This window comes from Schistocerca cancellata, chromosome 3 (genome assembly GCF_023864275.1).
Source record: "Schistocerca cancellata isolate TAMUIC-IGC-003103 chromosome 3, iqSchCanc2.1, whole genome shotgun sequence".
Classification (NCBI taxonomy): Eukaryota; Metazoa; Arthropoda; class Insecta; order Orthoptera; family Acrididae; genus Schistocerca; species Schistocerca cancellata.
This window is the reverse complement of record NC_064628.1, coordinates 530734767-530757296: the sequence shown is the minus strand read 5'-3', so window position 1 is coordinate 530757296 and position 22530 is coordinate 530734767. Positions and strand designations below refer to the sequence as shown.

The 22530-nt window shown below is 44.6% G+C and overlaps 1 protein-coding gene and 1 pseudogene across 1 annotated transcript in view; one reads left to right on the top strand and one right to left on the bottom strand.

The window, feature by feature from the left end:
• LOC126176412 (TWiK family of potassium channels protein 7) overlaps positions 1–22530 on the top strand; it is a 489496-nt gene that overhangs the window by 339450 nt on the left and 127516 nt on the right. The window lies entirely within an intron of this gene.
• LOC126177707 (5S ribosomal RNA) lies at positions 8483–8600 on the bottom strand (annotated as a pseudogene).

Below are 22530 nucleotides of genomic sequence, written 5' to 3'. Positions count from 1 at the left end.
TCAACATAAACAGCAAGTGCATTGTGCACCGCTTACTGGTCAACTGCTCTGTTTGGACTGTCGTTTTTTGAGTGTAATATGTATTCATCTGCATATGTGTTACGTCATTGGAGATTTGGGTTAAAACGTTGCATATTATAGCTGTTAATGAATTCGAAGAGTCATCGATGGACTTACGCGCCACTGAAATTATAGCGTGCGGCGAGAAGGTGCATATATCAAGATATCAATGGAATTGCTTTTGGAAGTAACAAAAAATAGTGAAGATATTCGTTAATGAATGATGGCCGTGAGGTACGTAGGTGGACAATGCTAGTGCAGCAGTGAGACGAGTTCAATGTTATTTTCTCTTTTGAAACATCTTGAAATTCTGAAATGGGTTAAAGAACTTCTTCTTGAAGTTTTCTGATGAATTATTACAAATGTGGCGAATGAGTTCAATACTATGAGGAGTGAACGTTCCTATCAGCATCGTATGTCTCCGGAAGCTAATGTCCACAGGTAAAAGTTGAATTTAAGTGCATACTGCTATTGTACCTAGATCCTGAAATCATGACAACACATTGAATGAATGTCTTGTGTAGCAACCTCCACAAATAAAACTGATAGCATATCTTATGGCCGCACTATTGGAAATAATGACGTTAATTTCCTAAACTTAGTATTGTTCTTCTTCGGCTATGTTTGAAGAATGAAATCTTTAATAATAATAATAATAATAATAATAATAATTTGTTTCGGAGTTATTTTCCATTACCAGTGTTGAAAACAATATAGTGTTGCTCTTTCATAGTTGAATAAATAATGCAAAAGTACGGTATCAGACGAATAAAGAAATGCATTATTCACAGATACCCAGAAACAGATGAATTATTAAGTTGCAGAATAGTCTTCAGTTATGGTAACGGAAAATGAGAAAAACAATATTTCTTTCCACAGCAGTTCCGCTTGCGTGTCCCGTGGTATTGTGAAACGAATTTATACATAGATTTCAGGGCAATATTCTTGGTAATAGAAGTTATTGGAGATACGTATTGTGTGGTTGGCGGATATTGAAAACCATTCCTTGGCGACAGTCAGTGATACGGAAAGTCCGCCCCCCCCCCCCCCCCCTTTTCGAAGAGGACGTACGAGGCAGCCAGCGTCGTAGTTCCATGTGTACCGAGAGATGGCACCAGCAGGACCTTATTCCGCTACTGAGGTCCGCGGGCCGCATGCGGCTCTAATCAAGCAATCGTGCGGCCTGCAGTACTCAACCGTATTTGATAATATTATGCCTATAGCAACAATCAGCTAAATCCTAAAACGTTAACTAACGGTAAGAGATTTTTAAGAATGCAGTTTTTCTGCTCAGTAACAAACAAAAATACTTGCGCAAAAATAACAATTTAAAATGTGCTTAATTTTATTTGACGTTGGTGAATTCGGCAGTGAGCTAAATTTAAGTTGGGCAGAAGGGTAAATGGAGGGTTTGAGAGGGTTAATGTTTTATTGTTTGTCTTCCAGCACTGACAATTCACAAGAGTGCACGACTCGTACTGACAAGTCTGTTGTGGTATACACTTTGACACGTAAGTAACATGGATTCGTGAATGCGCGTTATAGAGTGTCATCTTCAAATGCGGTACTTATTTATAGCAAGGAACATTCAGTTGAGGCTGTTCTAATAAAACGATGTGAATAGAATAAAACCGGCATTTGAAGCATTTATGAATCTTCTGTTGTGATGTCTTTAGCACATTTAAATATAAATTGAAAAACTGTGATTAATCTATTAATCATCCGCTCACTTAGACAAAATGCCACCACTTCGTTAAGCAATTATAGTGTTACAGATCTGGGTTCGCTGAGGATGGCAGCAGTCTGAAACAGTTAAGTTATTATAGCTAGTCTATTGGGGGGCTCATAACATGTTAATTGATGTAGGTTAGCAATTAATAATATCGGTACATACGCAAACCGAGATACTGCAACACAATATCAGTATTGGCCCTTGAACAAAAAAATCCGATAACTATTGCGCTAAAACAAGGCATCGCCCCCAGTACATGCACACCTTCTCCGAAATATGTCGCGAGTTAGAGAACCTTTAAAGATTCAGCGCTTTCATTTCTGAAACATGAAGAACCGCCAACTCGACCAACTGAAACAAAATAAAATTATTTTAAAGTAAGAAGATATGCTCTAACACCAAGCAGATTAAATATGCAAGAATGTGAAACTTAAAAACTTTGCATTTATGTACATTCAGTGTTTAAAGGCTAACGGATGTAAAGACTACAGAATTAGAAATTGCTGAATGAATAGGCCGTTATAATCAGCAGATCCACAAGGCTTACATAAGATATTATGTGGCAAAAAGCTAGAACTTTTGCTTCAAACAATGTAAAGGGTGAGTAAGGAGGAAAAGTACATGCTTTGAGAGGTGAAAGAATTTGTGATTTCTAACAAAAAAACTTCAGACGGTCATACTCCCTATTGCGAATGGTTTCTGAGATAGAACACATCTATGGGAAACGATCGCAAACTGGCGCATAAGAACTACCTGAACTTTAAGCGCATGGGCATCGCGCGGTGCTCCCTTCGTGCAAATCATTAGTACTAGAGAGAAAAAAATGAATAGGACGTTTTTGTAGGAAATTTAACGTAGTTTAATATTGTACGGTGACACGTTCTGGCTGGAGTGCAACTGTGGAGTTTCAATGAAGGAACAGCTCGAGGCAAAGCTCTGTACGGAGGGTTTCTCACTGTGGCTTTGGATTTGGACAACTGCAATGTGGAAACGGCGAACAATATGTAGCACCCCCACATGTTGCGCATATTAAGCGTATGTGCGGGTCCATTAAGCTGCATGTTGATCACTTCAATGTAACTCAGCGGTTGATTTCAATAATGAATAAAGAAAAAATACAACTTCTTTTATGGGAAATGCTGTTCTATGAGTACCGCAGGTACACTGTCCCGTCACGTTGTGACCACATGTCAGAAGCCAGAATAACAACCTTTTGCAGTGCGGATACGCAGGAATGGAGTCATTGAGTACGTGAAAGGTACCGACAGGGATGTGGAGTCATGCCAACTCTACTGTCGTGGCTATCTGCGCTAGGTTTCTCGGTTGAGGATTCATGGTGCGAACTGCCCGATCGAGATGGTCCCATAGATTCCCGATTGGGTTTGAATCTGGGGAGTTTGGTGACCAAGGACATACGGTAAATTCATCCTAGTGCTCTTAGAACCACGCACGTTCATTGACCGCTGTGTCATACGTTGCGTTGTCCTGTTGGTAGATGCTGTCGTGCAGAGGAAAAAGCAAACCCCATTTAGAGGTGGACACGGTTGCCAAGGATAGATGCATAGTTGTGTTGGTCCACTGTGCCATCCAGAATAAAGAGATAACCCAGAGAATGCCACAAAAACATTCCCCAGACCAGAACGCTCCGACGATTGTTGCAGGAGTTTAGCTTTCAGACGTTTCACACATTACACGCTCACGGCCATCTGTTCGATGGAGTATATAAAACGTGATCACTTGTACAGACCACCTGTTGACTCTCAGCCGACGTCCAGATGCGGTATTGGCGTGCATATTCCAACCCTCGTTGCTGATAAACAGCAGCCAGCAGGGGTGCACGGACCAGCCGCCTGCTGCGGAGAACCATATAGGCAGCCACGTTCGCTGAACGGTCGTTGAGGAGACACCGTTGGTAGCACCTTGTTTCATCTGGGTGGTCAGTTGCTCAACAGTTGCATGTCTACTCGTCTATACACATCTCCAGAGCCGTCGTTCACCCCTGTCTTCTATGCCCTGTGCTGCACCACAGTTGCCTCGGCGCCGATTTTAGATAGCGTCATTTTGCCATGCACGGCATATTTTAACGATGGCAGCACGCAAACAGTTTCCAATCGTTGTCATTTCTGAAATGGCACCTTTAGCTCTAAAGCCAGTGATCGTACGCTTTTGGAAGTCAGCTAATTCACTCCGTTTCCACATTACGACAACACAGCCCCCCATACCTCCCCCTCCGCGCCCTCCACCCTCCCCGACGCACTTTATGCACCCTCCACTGTTAGCGGTGCCACCCATCCTCCCCGACACACTTTATGCACCCTCCACTGTTAGTGGTGCCACCCACCCTCCCCGACACACTTTATGCACCCTCCATTGTTAGTGGTGCCACCAATCCTCCCTGACACACTTTATGCACCCTCCACTGTTAGTGGTGCCACCCACCCTCCCCGACACACTTTATGCACCCTCCACTGTTAGTGTTAAGTGACTTAAATTCCCAATCAAGTATTTCTTTGCAATAACAATAAACAAAACGCAAGATCAAAGAGAGGAGGCAAGAGGAGATGGACAGAGAGCGGCGGAGAAGGTGGACAGAGGAAGGGTGGGGGGGGGGGGAGATGGGCACGGAGAGGGGGAAGAAGGCGATTATGGCGTACGTATATCCAGTTTCCTTACACATTTAGCAATTACAACAGAGTCAGCTGTGTGTTTTCGTTATTTATGGCTCGGCTGTCATTTGTAGGATAACGAACGTGTTATATTGACCGAGACACTGACGTTTCTGCGAGGAGTGTGGTTAATTTAATTTGCCACGAAAGCGACACAAGAGTTTCCAGAAAAGTTTTCGATAAGATGAGATACTGTCCACTTGAGGCAATATCAAGCTGTTGACCTTTTTGAAGTGGCTGTAATCTCGATCAATTGTCTCTTTGCTGTATCAGCTGGCAAAATGATAACCAAAGTAGTTTCTCGTGTAACTGTCACTTTATGTTTTTCACGTCTCGGAACTAACTAGAGCAACTGAAAGCTTCCTTAAATGACGTCGAAGGCAGTGTCATTGTAACAAAGTACCGCCGTAAAGAAATTCTTCTTACCGTCTAATTAGTGCTTTCAACATAGTTTGTGTCTCCATAGGGTCTCCATGTGAAATATCGCTTTCTTTTTCTTTCTTTTTCATATTCATTACTTTTGATTTGATGCATCATGCCAACACTAAAGTTAACGGACCAGTTTTGCGATTTGTGAAGGAAAACAACCGACGATGTCAGAATTGAAGATGATGTAATGTGCAGATTGTCGAAACAAGCAAAACTTTCCAGAAAAAATAGAAATTTGTTAACGTATATAAATTTAAATGTTATAAAGTGTTATATAAAAGTACTCCAAAAAAATAAATAAATATAAAAAAATCGAACTGGACAGAAATAGATAGAAGTGATGTACGTGGCCGGCCTTAGGCGCTACAGTCTGGAGCCGCGCGACCGCTACGGTCGCAGGCTCGAATGCTGCCTCGGGCATGGATGTGTGTGATGTCCTTAGGTTAGTTAGGTTTAAGCAGTTCTAAGTCTAGGAGACTGATGACCTCAGAAGTAAAGTCCCATAGTGCTCAATGCCATTTGAACCATTTTGATGTACACGTACAGACAAAAAGTCAGTAAAATTGCAGAAAAATTGGATGATTTATTCAGAAGAAAAAGATTCATAAATTAAGCAAGTCAGTAAGGCGTTGATCCACCTATGGCCCTTACGCAAGCAGTCATCCAGCTTTGCATTGATTGATGAATGTCCTCCTGAGTGACATCGTGCCAGATGTCGGCGTGGAATCTCAGTGAGGGAGTGGAATTGCCTTCAGTGGTGATTCCCTCTTCGAAGTGAGTCCCGATGACCAGCGAAGACCGTGTCTGGAGACGCCCGGGACGGCGTTGATACACCAGCCAGACTGCTGCCCGCCTTACGTCCCGACAGCCACAGTAACGGTCTGGGGTGCCATCTCTTTTCATAGCAGAACCCCTGTGGCTGTCGTACGCCGCCCACTTACACTACAGCGTTACGTAGACGATATTCGACGCCCCTTTCTGTTGCCTTTCATGGGAAGCCATCTTGGGCTTACATTTCAGCAAGATAATGCCTGCTTGCACATAGTGAGAGTTTGTACAGCTTGTCTTCGTTCTTTCCTAATCCTACCTTGCCCAGCAAGATCGCCGGTTCTCTCCCCAACTGAGAACATTCGGAGAACTATGGGCAGGACCATCCACACAGCTCAGGGTTTTGAAGATCTAACGCGCCAATTGAACAGGAAGTATGTTACAATGAAATAAATACCCCTACAGGCGTTGATATGTCAACGGGGACAGTTGAAAATGTGTGCCCCTACCGGGACTCGAACCCGAGATCTCCTGCTTGCATGGCAGACGTTCTATCCATCTGAGCCACCGAGGACACACAGGATAGTGCGACTGCAGGGATTTATCTCTGGCACTCACAACTTATTGTCCCGCACTATTATTACTCGCGGCTGTTTGCCGATTCCCCTGAGAGTTCGGGCACTGTTTGGGAACCCGCACAGAAGAAGATGGTCAAATGGCCGGTGAGCTTTAACCATATATATATATATATATATATATATATATATATATATATATATATACACTCCTGGAAATTGAAATAAGAACACCGTGAATTCATTGTCCCAGGAAGGGGAAACTTTATTGACACATTCCTGGGGTCAGATACATCACATGATCACACTGACAGAACCACAGGCACATAGACACAGGCAACAGAGCATGCACAATGTCGGCACTAGTACAGTGTATATCCACCTTTCGCAGCAATGCAGGCTGCTATTCTCCCATGGAGACGATCGTAGAGATGCTGGATGTAGTCCTGTGGAACGGCTTGCCATGCCATTTCCACCTGGCGCCTCAGTTGGACCAGCGTTCGTGCTGGACGTGCAGACCGCGTGATACGACGCTTCATCCAGTCCCAAACATGCTCAATGGGGGACAGATCCGGAGATCTTGCTGGCCAGGGTAGTTGACTTACACCTTCTAGAGCACGTTGGGTGGCACGGGATACATGCGGACGTGCATTGTCCTGTTGGAACAGCAAGTTTCCTTGCCGGTCTAGGAATGGTAGAACGATGGGTTCGATGACGGTTTGGATGTACCGTGCACTATTCAGTGTCCCCTCGACGATCACCAGTGGTGTACGGCCAGTGTAGGAGATCGCTCCCCACACCATGATGCCGGGTGTTGGCCCTGTGTGCCTCGGTCGTATGCAGTCCTGATTGTGGCGCTCACCTGCACGGCGCCAAACACGCATACGACCATCATTGGCACCAAGGCAGAAGCGACTCTCATTGCTGAAGACGACACGTCTCCATTCGTCCCTCCATTCACGCCTGTCGCGACACCACTGGATGCGGGCTGCACGATGTTGGGGCGTGAGCGGAAGACGGCCTAACGGTGTGCGGGACCGTAGCCCAGCTTCATGGAGACGGTTGCGAATGGTCCTCGCCGATACCCCAGGAGCAACAGTGTCCCTAATTTGCTGGGAAGTGGCGGTGCGGTCCCCTACGGCACTGCGTAGGATCCTACGGTCTTGGCGTGCATCCGTGCGTCGCTGCGGTCCGGTCCCAGGTCGACGGGCACGTGCACCTTCCGCCGACCACTGGCGACAACATCGATGTACTGTGGAGACCTCACGCCCCACGTGTTGAGCAATTCGGCGGTACGTCCACCCGGCCTCCCGCATGCCCACTATACGCCCTCGCTCAAAGTCCGTCAACTGCACATACGGTTCACGTCCACGCTGTCGCGGCATGCTACCAGTGTTAAAGACTGCGATGGAGCCCGTATGCCACGGCAAACTGGCTGACACTGACGGCGGCGGTGCACAAATGCTGCGCAGCTAGCGCCATTCGACGGCCAACACCGCGGTTCCTGGTGTGTCCGCTGTGCCGTGCGTGTGATCATTGCTTGTACAGCCCTCTCGCAGTGTCCGGAGCAAGTATGGTGGGTCTGACACACCGGTGTCAATGTGTTCTTTTTTCCATTTCCAGGAGTGTATATATATATATATATATATATATATATATATATGGTATCTTACCTGTTCTTTCGGGCATACCCAAGTTGGTTTGCATGGCCGCCAGCTGGTCTTCGCAGGGCAGAGTCGCGATCGCATAAAGGTAAATATGCCAATTTAGACGTAGATCGACAAGATTTAGGAAGGAAACACATCCTAGCTAGCTGGATGCCGGTGACGGAGAGAGCTTTTGCCATAGAGCCGCCACTCTGTCAACAGCCAACACGCGACTCCTCTGTTGCGTACCCCATAGGCTATACACAGGGAGCACGTAAAGAGGAGACTGTGTTCAGTCTCGGTTGCGAAGGGAAACCAACAACCTCCGCTGACCTGTTGTCACATGGTCGCCCCAGAATTCACATTGATCCAGGAAAGAGTTCGTGTCTTAATTCCAACTCCACAATATATTACACTCCATCTTCAGGCCACGAGTGGCCTACCGGGACCATTCGACCGCCGTGTCATCCTCATGGAGGATGCGGATAGGAGGGGCGTGTGGTCAGCACACCACTCTCCCGGTCGTTATGGTGGCATTCTTGACTGAAGCCGCTACTAATCGGTCGAGTAGCTCCTCAATCGGCATCAAGAGTGCACCCCGAAAAATGGCAATAGCGCATGGCGGCCCGGATGGTCACCCATCAAAGTGCCGACCACGCCCGACAGCGCTTAACTTCGGTGATCTCACGGGAACTGGTGTATTCACTGCGGCAAGGCTGTTGCCACAATATATTACAGCTGGTAATTAATTTCGGACTTCGATGACTATCTTCAAGATCTGAGTACAAATAATTTTCCATTCACGTCGAGCCAACGTATGTAAATATGATAAAACCAGAAAATAATAAGCAAAAAAGGCTTCGTCGTTTCATATAGAAATGGAAGTACTATATCTAAACTTTCGAACCAGCATTTTGACTCTATGCAGAATTTTAGTAGATGCTCCATACATTATCGGGTGAGATATTTGCTAAACTTTTAAAACTGGCTGCAATGGACTGAGATATAGGTTGTGAACACAACAGATAAACTGGCGGCAACGATTTTCTCCGAATCGAGACAATCGTGGCCCACAGTTAACAATGGTCACGTTCGTGGCCCAGTTCTTTTACACTGCCTCGATAATAATGTGTACCGTGCGTCAGACATTCAATGACGCGTAAGTGTAAATACAGTAGTAATCATTAGGGGATGCGCGAGACCCTTCGCTAAGTAATAGCGGTCTTCATATCCTCTTCCCCATCGCATGTTTTACTTTCTAGTTAAAACTTTTATTTCTTCTCTCTTTTATCCCTAATTCCTTTGCTCCCACTCTATCAGGCTTGTTAGGTGGACATCTTCATGACGAGTCCGAAACTACTTCACGACGACTTTGGCCTTAGATGGCACATTTAAGAGGCTGAAGTTGCGCAGAAATTAAACACAAATGTTGCACACAAGTAAATAAGTTTACATTTACCCGTTGACAAATCATAGTCATGAAGCCCTTTCATGTTCTATGGCTGGACATCGACTTACATATACGTTTCAGACCCGATTAATGGAGTAAAGAAGTAACTCAATTACTTTCTTCTATGTCACTAATATTTATTATAAGTAACTAGTGAACTTGGCAATTCTTCGCAAGTGCCAGACATCTATCATGGGAATTGGATATAAATCCTAATCTAATTCGGCATCCTGTCTTTTCCATCTCCTCCTCCTTCTTTACTCCTCCGTCATAACCTCCTCCTGCCTCTCTCTCCATTTCCTCTTGCCATTCTTTCTGTCTCCTTCTTCCTCCTGTCTTTGCCCGTTTCCTCCCACCCCCTTTCTTTGTTAATCTCCTCTTCCACCCTCTCTCTGATCTTGAGTCTTGTCTAATGTTATTGCAAGAGAAATCTAGACTGAGAAGTGAAGTCGCTTAAAATGAATGGGTAAATCGGTTGGGATCACTGGTACACTGGATATAAGAATGACCTCCGCAGCTTCTAGATCTGTGGAGATAGTAGCTTCAATGATAGTATTTTGCGTAGTTTTAATCTGTGAACAGGTAAGATTACAGAGTTCCACCAATCAGATTCCGTTGTAGTATTCTAATCATAAGGCAATAATTCCTGTGAACTACTTTCCTAATTTCTATTAAAACCGACTGCGAGGAGAAAACAAAACAGCACATTACTGTGTATACGTCTTTTGTTTAAAATTAAGTATAAAGAGGAATAATATATTTGAAGAACGCATTTACATCAAGGGCTAAATGCCCTGATATCGTAGTTAAAACTGACCCTGAAAAAGGTAACACACGTTCTCAGAACAAAGCACAATACAGCGTAGCATTCTCTTCCTTGTAGTCTGTTCTAACAGAAAACCAGAAATTTATTCTTAAAAAAAATATTTAGCCTATATCCTTCAGAGCATTTAATAGAGTATCGTGGAAAAATTCAACGTAAGTCGCTGAAGAACTTTGAGATTTTTGATATCTACTTTTAACTACGATTTTTCTTTTTGTACGGTGTACATTAGTCAGTACACTTTCTAAATGGCTAGACCGAGCGAGGTGGCGCAGTGGTAGCACACTGGACTCGCATTCGGGAGGACAACGGTTCAATCCTACGTCCGGCCATCCTGATTTAGGTTTTCCGTGATTTGCCTAAATCACTCCAGGCAAATGCTGGGATGGTTCCTTTGAAAGGGCACGGCCGACTTCCTTCCCCATCCTTTCCTAATCCGATGAGACGGATGACCTCGCTGTTTGCTCTCTTCCCCCAAAAATAACAACAACAACAACCTAAATGGCTAGTATGTACTTAAAAAGAACTATGCGAAACTTGGACGAAAGATATGTTGTACGCAAGGCCACGAGGATCTGTGTGGCTAACACTTTGTTCTGACAGCATTAATGGTTCAAAGTCCCACTTCACCACCCAGATTTGCTGTTGTTTAATTATGTTGTTTAAGGTTGATCTTCGGAAGATTAAGCAAAATTATCCAAATGATGTTACTAAGTCAACAATTAATGGCTTTTTCCAGAGGAGGAAATTAGTTTAATGCAAAATTACCCTTAGAACGATTAACAAAGACACATTAATCCTGATAGTGAATTGAATCGGGGAATACAAACAGGAGTAAGGGTAGTGAATGAAATGTAGGACAACCCAGAACTAAAATTTAAAATTTTGTTATTCAGACCCCTGAGTGGCGTCCTTAAAAGTCGCTGGAATACGCAGACCTTCGAGAGCGTCAAACGTTTTTCGTTTGTGAACAAGTTAATTAGAAATGATGGTAGGATAATATATAGTTTATTTCTTCCTGAGAAATATGTTATCACTTGTTTGTAAACAGTATTAAGGACGAAATAAAAAGGGTTAGAATGCTACAGACGAGGGAGAATATCGTGAGTGAATATTGTTAAGGAATAGACGAATTGCCGGTTTTAAAATTTTTGTCTAGCGACAAGCAATAGTGGTCTTGCAGGCGTGTGCAACAGCTCGTTTATGTAAGAGCTCACGGTATCCTCTTTGTTTCCCACACGTGTCCATTCGCTCACTGTTGATGATCCATAATTTCCTGTTGCGTTTGATGTATACCGTATCAACTGTTTGTTGCAATTAACATTCACTGCAATCGTCCTAAATTGGCGTTCCACTACAATGGCAAAAGTCTTTAAGACAAAAATATTCCATTAACATGTGAGAGTCGTGGTGAATGGTACAACTTCATTTGCTCTTTAAGCATCGTTATCAACGAGCGAAACGACAAAAAATAACCTGCTTGACTAAGCCTTGAAGGTTCAAGGTTTGCAGCCATTTCTCTAAATCATCCGAAGTGAATTCCTGTATGGGTACATACAAATCTTTCAAATACTGTTTTAGCATTATCAGTAGTACTTATTTGGTTCAAAAATACCCAGAAACTATGGCCGCGTCTGAATTTAAATATTTCGATAGTACATAATCATCCACAGGTCGTGACCCAAAGGAATCGTGTTGTACAGACGGCGGACTCTTCATGTTATGTAAAAACCGAGCGATGTGTCAGTACGGTGCTAAGATACTGGGCTCGCATCCGGTAGGGTGGTGGTTCGAATACCCGTATGGCAATGCAGATTTAGGTTTTCCATGGCTCCTCAAAATCGATCAAGGGAGGACACGTGATGGTATGAGACCTCCAGACCACGTGGCCGATTTCCGTAAACATCCTACCCCAAACCTATTTTGTGTTTCGTCTACAGTGACCTCTTCGTCGGCGAGATGTTAAATCCGAACTTCATTCACGCAGTAGATTTCCTTCGTTTTCTGGGAGGCTGTAGGAGAGGGTGGTGGTGGTGGTGGTGGTGGTGGTGGTGGTGGTGGTGGTGGTGGTGGTGGTGGTGGTGGAGGTGGTGGTGGTGGTCGGTTTTCCAGTCAAGTGATCTATCATTATTCTTCTTCTTCTTCTTCTTCTTCATCATCTTCTTCTTGTCAGTGTTTCCACATGTTCCTCAAATGAGCAATTCTTCGGAGAACGTTCTCATTTCTCAACAGCCCACATGATTTTTAACATTATTCTATAGCACCTCATCTTACACACTTAGTTCCTCTTCTTTCCTGATTCTACCACAAGCAGTACTCACTTCCATACAATGATGTGCTCCAAACACACAGCTTCATAATTTTTTTCTGAAATTAAAGCATATTTTTGATAAAAGTACACTTTCTCTGCGCAGGAAAACACTCTTTGTCAGTTTTAATCTGTTTGTATGTCCACCTTCCTTCGTACATCATATGTCATTTTGATTCCAACATAACAGAAAACTTTCACTTCGTTTCCTTCCCAGCCCACAATTTTGATGTTAAATTTATCGCTAACTTTATTTCTGCTACTCCCCATTATTTCCATATTTTTTCGTTTCACTCTCAATCCATAACTGGTGCTACTTACACTGTTCATTACATTCAACAGGTCCTCTAATTCTTCTTCAAGTCCACTGAAGGTGGCAATGACACCAGCGAATCTCATGATTGATAGCGTCTGTCTCTGAAATTTAATCCCACTCGTGAAACTGCCCTTTTACTTCCGCCATTGTTTTTTCAGCATATAATAAGTCCCTGTCGTACACCCTTCCAACTGGAGCACTTCATCCGTGTTCGTCAATTCTTACTCTTCGCCGTGGTTCTTGTATATATTGTGTATTAACAATCTTTCCTCATAGGGTACACCTGTTATCCAGAGCATTTCGAACGACTTTCCCCATTTTACATTGTCGCACGCTTTTTATAGCTGGACATATCCAATGAATGTGTCTTCATTTTTCAGGAGTCTTGCTCCCATTATCAAGCGCAGGTTCAGTACATCCTCTCTGATGCCTTCACCTTCTCTAGAGGAATATTTTACTCTAAAAAATACAACAAAGGATATAATTTGCAGAATGATCATATTTTGGTGAGATTAAGGCATATTTTTCTTGTTATTTTGTACGGCGATATCAATAAACTCTTCGTTAAGCAGACGTTAAAAATTCTTCTATTTGCTTTATCTGCAGATACGTTAAATATCGTTTGTCTCTCATTTTAAGACAAGGTGTGCGGAGGAGTTCGTAATAATGTCGTTCCATTATAATGAGTACTGATGACAGATAATTTCCATTATGAGGGAGAATCCGAACACAATTATTGAAACGTCAGTTTAACTTTTACTTCGCACTTTCTCCTGATTAAGATGTTTGTCAATTTTCCTAGTTAATACCTTTCAAAAAAGGCAGCAGTGATGTCTTTCTCCGATCATGTTGCACCCAAATAACGTGTGTGTATTTGAAACGTTATCAATCAGTTGCAGGATTCCGGATTTACTGCTCCTTAATTTTATAATTTAGGATTTTGATTTTGAATTACATATTTTGACTCCAGAATTGGCATATTTGAAGAGTGCCAGAAGTGGCAGTTTTAAGTTCGGAATTCTTCCACTGTCACTTTTTTGCTGACTGCTGTGTGGGATATGCGTAGTATTTTCTGCACTTGTCTTCCTGGCAATAAACACAGGTTAATTTCAGGCGCCCCAAACTTGGTATGACCTTAAAGTGCAAAATTCCGGGCCCACGAACGCGAAGTTAATAGCTGGAAGGCCGGATGGTGTGGCCGAGCGCTTCTGGGCGCTTCAGTCTGGAACCGCGCGACCGCTACGGTCACAGGTTGGAATCCTGTCTCGGGCATGGATGTGTGTGATGTCTTTAGGTTAGTTAGGTTTAAGTAGTTCTAAGTTCTAGGGGACTGATGACCACAGAAGTTAAGTCCCATAGTGCTCAGAGCCATTTGAACCATTTTTTGAATAGCTGGAAACGAAGATCTGCATGTAGTGAATTTTGTGCGATAAGTAATTTCTCTCAGTCTGCCCTAAGAGCGCAGAAAATACTATTCTTGGTGAAGACTCCAGCGTTGCTCTTCACTCATGCCACTAGTGTTGTAGCATCAGTCGTGTCGCAGATTAACTAGTAGCGGTCTGATTTGCGACGGCTCTTGCGCCAGTAATGAATATGAATAGCACTCTCTGTTGTTGACAAGCGAAGCTCCTTCCTGTTTTGCACCGTTCAATGTCATTTACATGATAATGAAGCTTGCAGAGATTTGCGCAACATTACGTTACGGGGGGACAGATTGGCACTGAAGTAGGTTTTAGTTCCTCATCAAGAAAAAAAAGAGTTAAGACTTTCCTCAACAACTAATTACACAGTATATCACCAGGATTATCATCCGTGTCGCAATTTTGCGATTTTCCATTATCGCGATCATAACTCCGCGTCAAATCGACTTAATTTCTTAACTGAATACATGCCGCCGAATTGGACACAAGACGGTTTCTGCGAACGCTTTTGCCGATTTCCAAATACAGTTTCTAAATACAGGTTGCGCTAAAAAAAAGCGTCACTTATTCCTACAGGAGGTAGTATTGGTCAAAACTAGGACGAAATTTCCTGTAGTTATATGTTCTCAAACGATTACCGGTAAGATATGGGTCGTTTTGCTTGTGACGTGTAAGGGTTAGTATTGGGTGGTGGAGGCCATGTTAATGTTGAAGGCCAATGTGCATTACCGTAGTACAGTTCTGTAGACAGGTACAGATCCTCAGCAGTCAACGAGGTGAGGCATCAGGATCGCTTCGGTGTCATTATGTGGTAGAAATTGTCGGTGACAGGCTCATAGGTCACTACTGATAGTGACTGAGGGAATCTGATGGCCTAGCGGTACGACACGACGTCCACTTGTGTAGCCTCTCATACGAGAGTATAGTTGTGCCGTTTTTCAACAGGACAATGCTCGTCTACACATGGCACATATCTCGATGGATTGCCGGCGCTATGTTGAGGTACGCGCATGACTAACAAGATCCCCCAGGTCTGTCGCCTATTGAACAGTAACAAGGTCCTCAAGTCTCACACCTCTTGAAGATGTGTGGAATCAGCTCGGACGTAGACTCTTTCCCAGTGCCAATGTCCGAGATGCCAAGCGCCAGTGACAACAGTAGTGGGCCAACCTGCCTCAGGAGAAGATGCAATGGCCTTACCACCACCACCTTCCCAACCGAATAAGAGCATACATACAGGCCAGAGTGGATGTAACATCGTATTGATAAGTGGGCTAATACTGCCAAGTTCTTTGTAAATTAGATTCGATTTTGTAATCACTGAAATAACATCACATACCTTCTCAACTCGTGGAGTTTCCATTCGTTTGGTCCTGCTGTTCTGGGTGCTTCACATTTTTTGTCAGGCATTCTATAAGGTAAGGTGATTTATATAGTAGTATGTTATTGATAATATCGTATTCCATCGTGAACGTCTTTCAGGTTTTGCGGATGCGGTGTGGAGGGGCATGGAGTCAGCATACCGCGGTCTTGGCTGTTGTTGGCTTTCCAACCCTAGGAGTCGTAATTCTCAAAGAAGCAGCTCCTCACTTCGCCTCGCGATGCAGAGTACTCCCTCTTCCAGTCTTCCCACCAAAGAAAAATCCCTGGCAGTGTCGGTGGTTGAAACTGGGTCTCTGCAAGGCAACTGGCGACGTTAACTATTTGGCCACGGAAGAGTAGGAACTTGTCTGATATTGCAGGAGATGGCAGAAAGCGAAAATTGTTGGTGAAAAATGAATAGAGGATGTATTGAATTTTCAAGGGCCGGCCGGTGTGGCCGAGCGGTTCTAGGGGCTTCAGTCTGGAACCGCGTGTCCGCTACGGTCGCAGGTTCGAATCCTGCCCCGAGCATGGATGTGTGTGATGTCCTTAGGTTAGTTAGGTTTAAGTAGGTCTAAGTTCTAGGGGACTGATGACCTCAGATGTTAAGTCCCACAGTGCTCAGAGCCATTTGAACCATTTTTGAATTTTCAAGTTAATACAGAGAGCTTGAACAAAAATATGAAAATACCTCGAGGAGTGTATGCCTGGACGTAAACGCAAACGCTAGACAACTCTGCAGATTGCGCTCTGCAGGAGAGACGCTCAGTAGCTCGGTACAGGCTTTTGTTGAAGTTTCGAGAACATACCTTCACCGAAGAGTCAAGGAGTATATTGCTCCCTCCTACGTATATCTCATGAAGAGACCATGAGGATAAAGTCAGAGAGATTAGAGCCCACACAGAGGCATACCGACAATCTTTCTTTCCACGAACAATACGAGACTGGAATAGAAGGGAGAACCGAAAGAGGTACTCAAGGTACCCTCCGCCACACACCGTCAGGTGACTTGCGGAGTATGGATGTAGATGTACATGAGTGATGTGGATTCACAAGCCCCCTTATTCCCAGTCCGTCCTTCTTTGAAGAGAATACACTCAGAGGGCGTGTCAGATGTACCGCGACGTTTGCACGTTATCGAGCATGTGATACTTGCTTTGGAAGAGCGCAGATGTGTGGAAACCACTGTTTTCATGCTAGATGGGGCAACACACATCGCTCGGCTCGCGTGAAAAATCTGCTTAATGCACCCTCCCACGAACGCGATATCTCCAGAGCATTTCCAGATGCATCGCCTGCAAGATCACCTGATGTGAATCCGTGTGATTTTTGGCTCTGGGGATGTCTAAAAGAATATTTTTACCAGGGATGTCTAAAAGAATATGTTTACCAGGGACACATTCGCTCAACCTGATATGAAGGCCAGTGTACAGGAACACGTTGCTCAGATTCCGCTGGAACTGCTGCGAGCAAGTCTTGGTCACGTCGTTTTACGGATGCAGCATCTCGTCGACGTCTCCGGTACTCATACTGAACAAATGGTGTGAGCGTTTCTTAATTACCAACATTGTGCCTTTCTCACTTGCTTGACCTTTTCTGCCCACGTCCCTATCCCTGCTCCATTATATATGTAAACATCCCTATAGATAATTTTCGGATTCAAAGATCCAGATTGGCACCTAGTGGCCAAAATTGGAACTATTTTTTTCAGCATAAATTGGTTCCGAATTAATGCATTAAAATATCTACTAAATTTCGCTTTCCTACAACTACACTCCTGGAAATTGAAATAAGAACACCATGAATTCATTGTCCCAGGAAGGGGAAACTTTATTGACACATTCCTGGGGTCAGATACATCACATGATCACACTGACAGAACCACAGGCACATAGACACAGGCAACAGAGCATGCACAATGTCGGCACTAGTACAGTGTATATCCACCTTTCGCAGCAATGCAGGCTGCTATTCTCCCATGGAGACGATCGTAGAGATGCTGGATGTAGTCCTGTGGAACGGCTTGCCATGCCATTTCCACCTGGCGCCTCAGTTGGACCAGCGTTCGTGCTGGACGTGCAGACCGCGTGAGACGACGCTTCATCCAGTCCCAAACATGCTCAATGGGGGACAGATCCGGAGATCTTGCTGGCCAGGATAGTTGACTTACACCTTCTACAGCACGTTGGGTGGCACGGGATACATGCGGACGTCCATTATCCTGTTGGAACAGCAAGTTCCCTTGCCGGTCTAGGAATGGTAGAACGATGGGTTCGATGACGGTTTGGATGTACCGTGCACTATTCAGTGTCCCCTCGACGATCACCAGTGGTGTACGGCCAGTGTAGGAGATCGCTCCCCACACCATGATGCCGGGTGTTGGCCCTGTGTGCCTCGGTCGTATGCCGTCCTGATTGTGGCGCTCACCTGCACGGCGCCAAACACGCATACGACCATCATTGGCACCAAGGCAGAAGCGACTCTCATCGCTGAAGACGACACGTCTCCATTCGTCCCTCCATTCACGCCTGTCGCGACACCACTGGAGGCGGGCTGCACGATGTTGGGGCGTGAGCGGAAGACGGCCTAACGGTGTGCGGGACCGTAGCCCAGCTTCATGGAGACGGTTGCGAATGGTCCTCGCCGATACCCCAGGAGCAACAGTGTCCCTAATTTGCTGGGAAGTGGCGGTGCGGTCCCCTACGGCACTGCGTAGGATCCTACGGTCTTGGCGTGCATCCGTGCGTCGCTGCGGTCCGGTCCCAGGTCGACGGGCACGTGCACCTTCCGCCGACCACTGGCGACAACATCGATGTACTGTGGAGACCTCACGCCCCACGTGTTGAGCAATTCGGCGGTACGTCCACCCGGCCTCCCGCATGCCCACTATACGCCCTCGCTCAAAATCCGTCAACTGCACATACGGTTTACGTCCACGCTGTCGCGGCATGCTACCAGTGTTAAAGACTGCGATGGAGCTCCGTATGCCACGGCAAACTGGCTGACACTGACGGCGGCGGTGCACAAATGCTGCGCAGTTAGCGCCATTCGACGGCCAACATCGCGGTTCCTAGTGTGTCCGCTGTGCCGTGCGTGTGATCATTGCTTGTACAGCCCTCTCGCAGTGTCCGGAGCAAGTATGGTGGGTCTGACACACCGGTGTCAATGTGTTCTTTTTTCCATTTCCAGGAGTGTATTACAGCCCACAATGTACCTCTGTGAGTAGCTGCAATTTAATTATAACCACCCAGTACCTACCGCAATCTATCTTTCATAGCTACAAATTGGTAAAAAAACTAAAATAACTGGCCGATCCCCACATGGTGTTCAGAAGAACGAATGAGGATTTTGTCGTAGAAGAACCTTTTGGCGTCTCGCCAGGCGGATTTGTTTCTCGTATTTAGAACATCTACTGTCATAACACAACCTAGCGTGAGGTTAAATCTAAATATATTGAAGCGGAAAACATAAGTAGCATGTTAGCTATCCTTTTTTTGTCCAACAAGCGGTGCAATACAAGGAGACCAAGTTTGCGAGTCCTCTTTAATTTTGTGCCATCAGTTTTTATACGGCTTAGGTGGATAGGAAACAGACTTATAAATTAAACGTGAATACTTAAAAAAATTAAATAGAAGATAATGTGTTGCCACTCTCTCATACGTACTGACATTGATATATAGAGGTGTAATTTTCACACTGACAGGTAGTTACGTTACCCTGCAAGATTTCTCCCACAGTGCCTGGAGCTGACGATGAACGCTTGGCTACGATATATATGTGGCTTTTATCGTTTCGATAATTTCCATTATGTCGTCTATTGCTACAAGGAATATGTGGAGAGAAGTGCAGAGATTTCCTTACGCGCCGTCTGCTTTAGCGTCTACGTGGTGTAGTCTCAAAGTCCTAATTATTACGTGAGAAAAAAAAAATAAACAGATGCTAGTTCTTCCGTATTTGTTCGCTACTCAGAACAATAATTTTTCCCAGCGATGAATGAATTGACGAAGACCTTGGTTTTAGAAATCTGCATTTTGGCTGTTCGGGAAACATTATTTCTAGAAATGCCACAAAATCCTTTTTTCTTCCGAGGAGAAGTCGATGGGAAAAAATCGGTGGCTGCCATGTCAGGACTATACAAAGGTGAGCCAAAATTTGATAGCCCATGGAACTAACAAGTATGACTTCGTGCTGTGCAAAATGAGCTAAAGTGATGTCGTGGAGCAGCTTCCCACAATACTTTAACAGGAAATTTCAGTAGAATGCTCCTGTGGCGGTTAACACCTTATAAGAATATTTGGTTTACACCACACCATGTCAGTTTCAACTACATGGAGCATCAAATTGCCCATTGATGGATCTCTGCCTGTTTTAGCGGTTGTAAAATCACAGATCTGCGCTATTCGCTTCGTTTCCTTTCCTCGGGGTCAAGTGTTACAAGGCAGCTTTTCGAAACTGTCAGGCAACATACGGAAATTCACATAAATTCATAACAGAGACTCACCTATCTGAATAAGTTATTGCCATCAGAAAAATACGTCAATATTAAATAAATGAATGAATGAGTGAGTATCAGTTTCCGTTGTTGTGTAAAACAGTAGAAACAGTCAGGGGCCCCGCCAAGTCATTCTTAGAAGGCCAGTGAGAGGATGTAGTCATTGCCATGGCTGGGCTCAACAAGCACCTATATGACACGGCCAAGGTGCCGCCGTGCAGATGGACAGCAGTTAGGGCATCCTGTAGCGACCGTTTTTACGAAATGGAGTGAGGAGGAATATTTAGCGAAAGTCGCTGTTGTCAGTCAAATGTAGAAAGTCGATTTTTTGGTCGGATGCTGTAGATCGCTACCTTGTAAGTGTAAAAGTCGCAGGTTAGGATTTTGAAAGCTGAGAGATGCTGCTGATCGCGTAGCTCTTACAAAAAAACAAAACAAAACACTATAAGGATGCAAGACCTACAGACATTGGTTCATCTGAACTTTATCCTGAGAGACAGGGAAGCACGACAGTGCTGGAGGGACGCTGCCTCATTGGACGACGAGAGAGGCAGAAATAGCGAGTGATGACCTTTTTCAGGGGAGAATGATAGAAGAGAAATCATTAGTTAATCAAGTAAAAAAATAATCCATAGTCAGTGACCCACACTCGCCGATGAACATTTTGATGGGTGGAAGCTGCGAAGATCGAGGGCCCAGCCAGTCAGGTTGAGCATCCATCTGAGAAAGTGACAAAGCAAGTTTCCTTGTAGGATGTTCTCACACAGGAGACACTGACTTGTTCTTCTGCTTGCTTGTTAGTCAGCTTCAGATCTTGTCATCTCTCGAAACCTGGCGCCGCTCCGCTAGCCACCTGATCTGATGCATTCGGAGACTTAAAATTTTTTGGGCTATCCAACACTTAGCCGCAGGAGAGGGCCACTGGCGCTGCATTTCACTGATGCTGCAGTACTTCAGTCACCGACAACTACACTGCGGTAGACCAAGCTGATGCCACATTACATGTAGGGAAGTTCAGTCAAGCTATAATTTCTTAATCTCAGAGCCTCAATCTGAAGATTTGCCTTGTAAATACAGGAACGGTTTGTTTCCAAAACACGCAACGAGTGTGCACATTACCTTCAATAATTGTTTGTATTACCTTCATTATTCATACGCATTACCCTCAGTAGTTCTACTCCATGCTAACCAGTTTCACGACAATCACTTGGCACCTGCACAATTTACCCTCAGTTACCCCCGTCCCCCAACCCTCATGTTACATACGTCGGATTTGCGATCGCACAAGTTGCTATAATTAAATGTTTATTCAGAAGTTACCACAGGCTCCTGTGTATGAGGAATTAATTATCACTGACAATATCTAAACATCACTTTGTCTTAACAGTTAACTGTCTAACTTAAAAATATGCAAATAAATCCAAATAATTAGAATATGGGTATCAATTAACAGCTTACTGGCACTCCCCAACAAGGTACCTTACACAAGATAGTGCATCCAACAGTCATCTACCGTTGTTAGGCGACTAAGGAAGTGGTCTGGATTGGCGTCACGTAGCTGTAATATTTCTGCTGCTGCCTTGCTTCAGTGGGCTTTGTCTGGGTTGGTGTGAGCAGTCACTGACCCAAGCAGGAAGGGAATTTTATCGTGGTCAATCTGTAGAGCAAGATGCTGGAAACTGATGCATAACTAATTTTCCATTTGTTCTACTTTCACCTCGGTTTTGATACACAGGTCTCGAGCGCCAGGGCCCAACGCACTCTTGTATTTTCCTGTCTTTCACAGAGAGATTATGTGCGCCTCTCTTCTTTGTCATTCAGACTGAAATGTCTGCGCCACTGTGATGTACGGGGGTGCGTTGTAGCCGTAAACTTCCATCAAATTAGCGAGGATTGTTGTATAGCCCATCAAACGAAGAAAATATATGCCAGCTCACTACCCCACTTTATCAGTGGGCTGCGCTGTTCGCACCTCTAGTGACATGCCGCGGTTCTATGGCATGGGATATCCATGCGTACCAGGGCTGCAGCCGTAAGCCTGCAAACAGGAGATGGCAGTTGTACGGATTTTTTTTCATTTCCAGTCTAACCAGACTGTTACAATCGCTCAAAATAAATGGTTTCTCAAATAACCGATTTTCGGCTTTTTATTGGTGTCATTTCCACTAATGAACATAATCATCGAACAAAAATTGAAAAATTCTTAACACCCTCAGACTGCCACATTACGCGATTCAACATTTTTGAGCAGAGTTTCAAAGAATTCGTATCAGCAGGTTCGCAGGAGAGCTTCTGTAAAGTTTGGAAGGTAGGAGACGAGATACTGGCAGAAGGAAAGCTGTGAGTACCGGCCGTGAGTCGTGCTTCGGTAGCTCAGATGGTAGAGCACTTGCCCGCGAAAGGCAAAGGTCCCGAGTTCGAGTCTCGGTCGGGCACACAGTTTTAATCTGCCAGGAAGTTTCGTATCAGCGCACACTCCGCT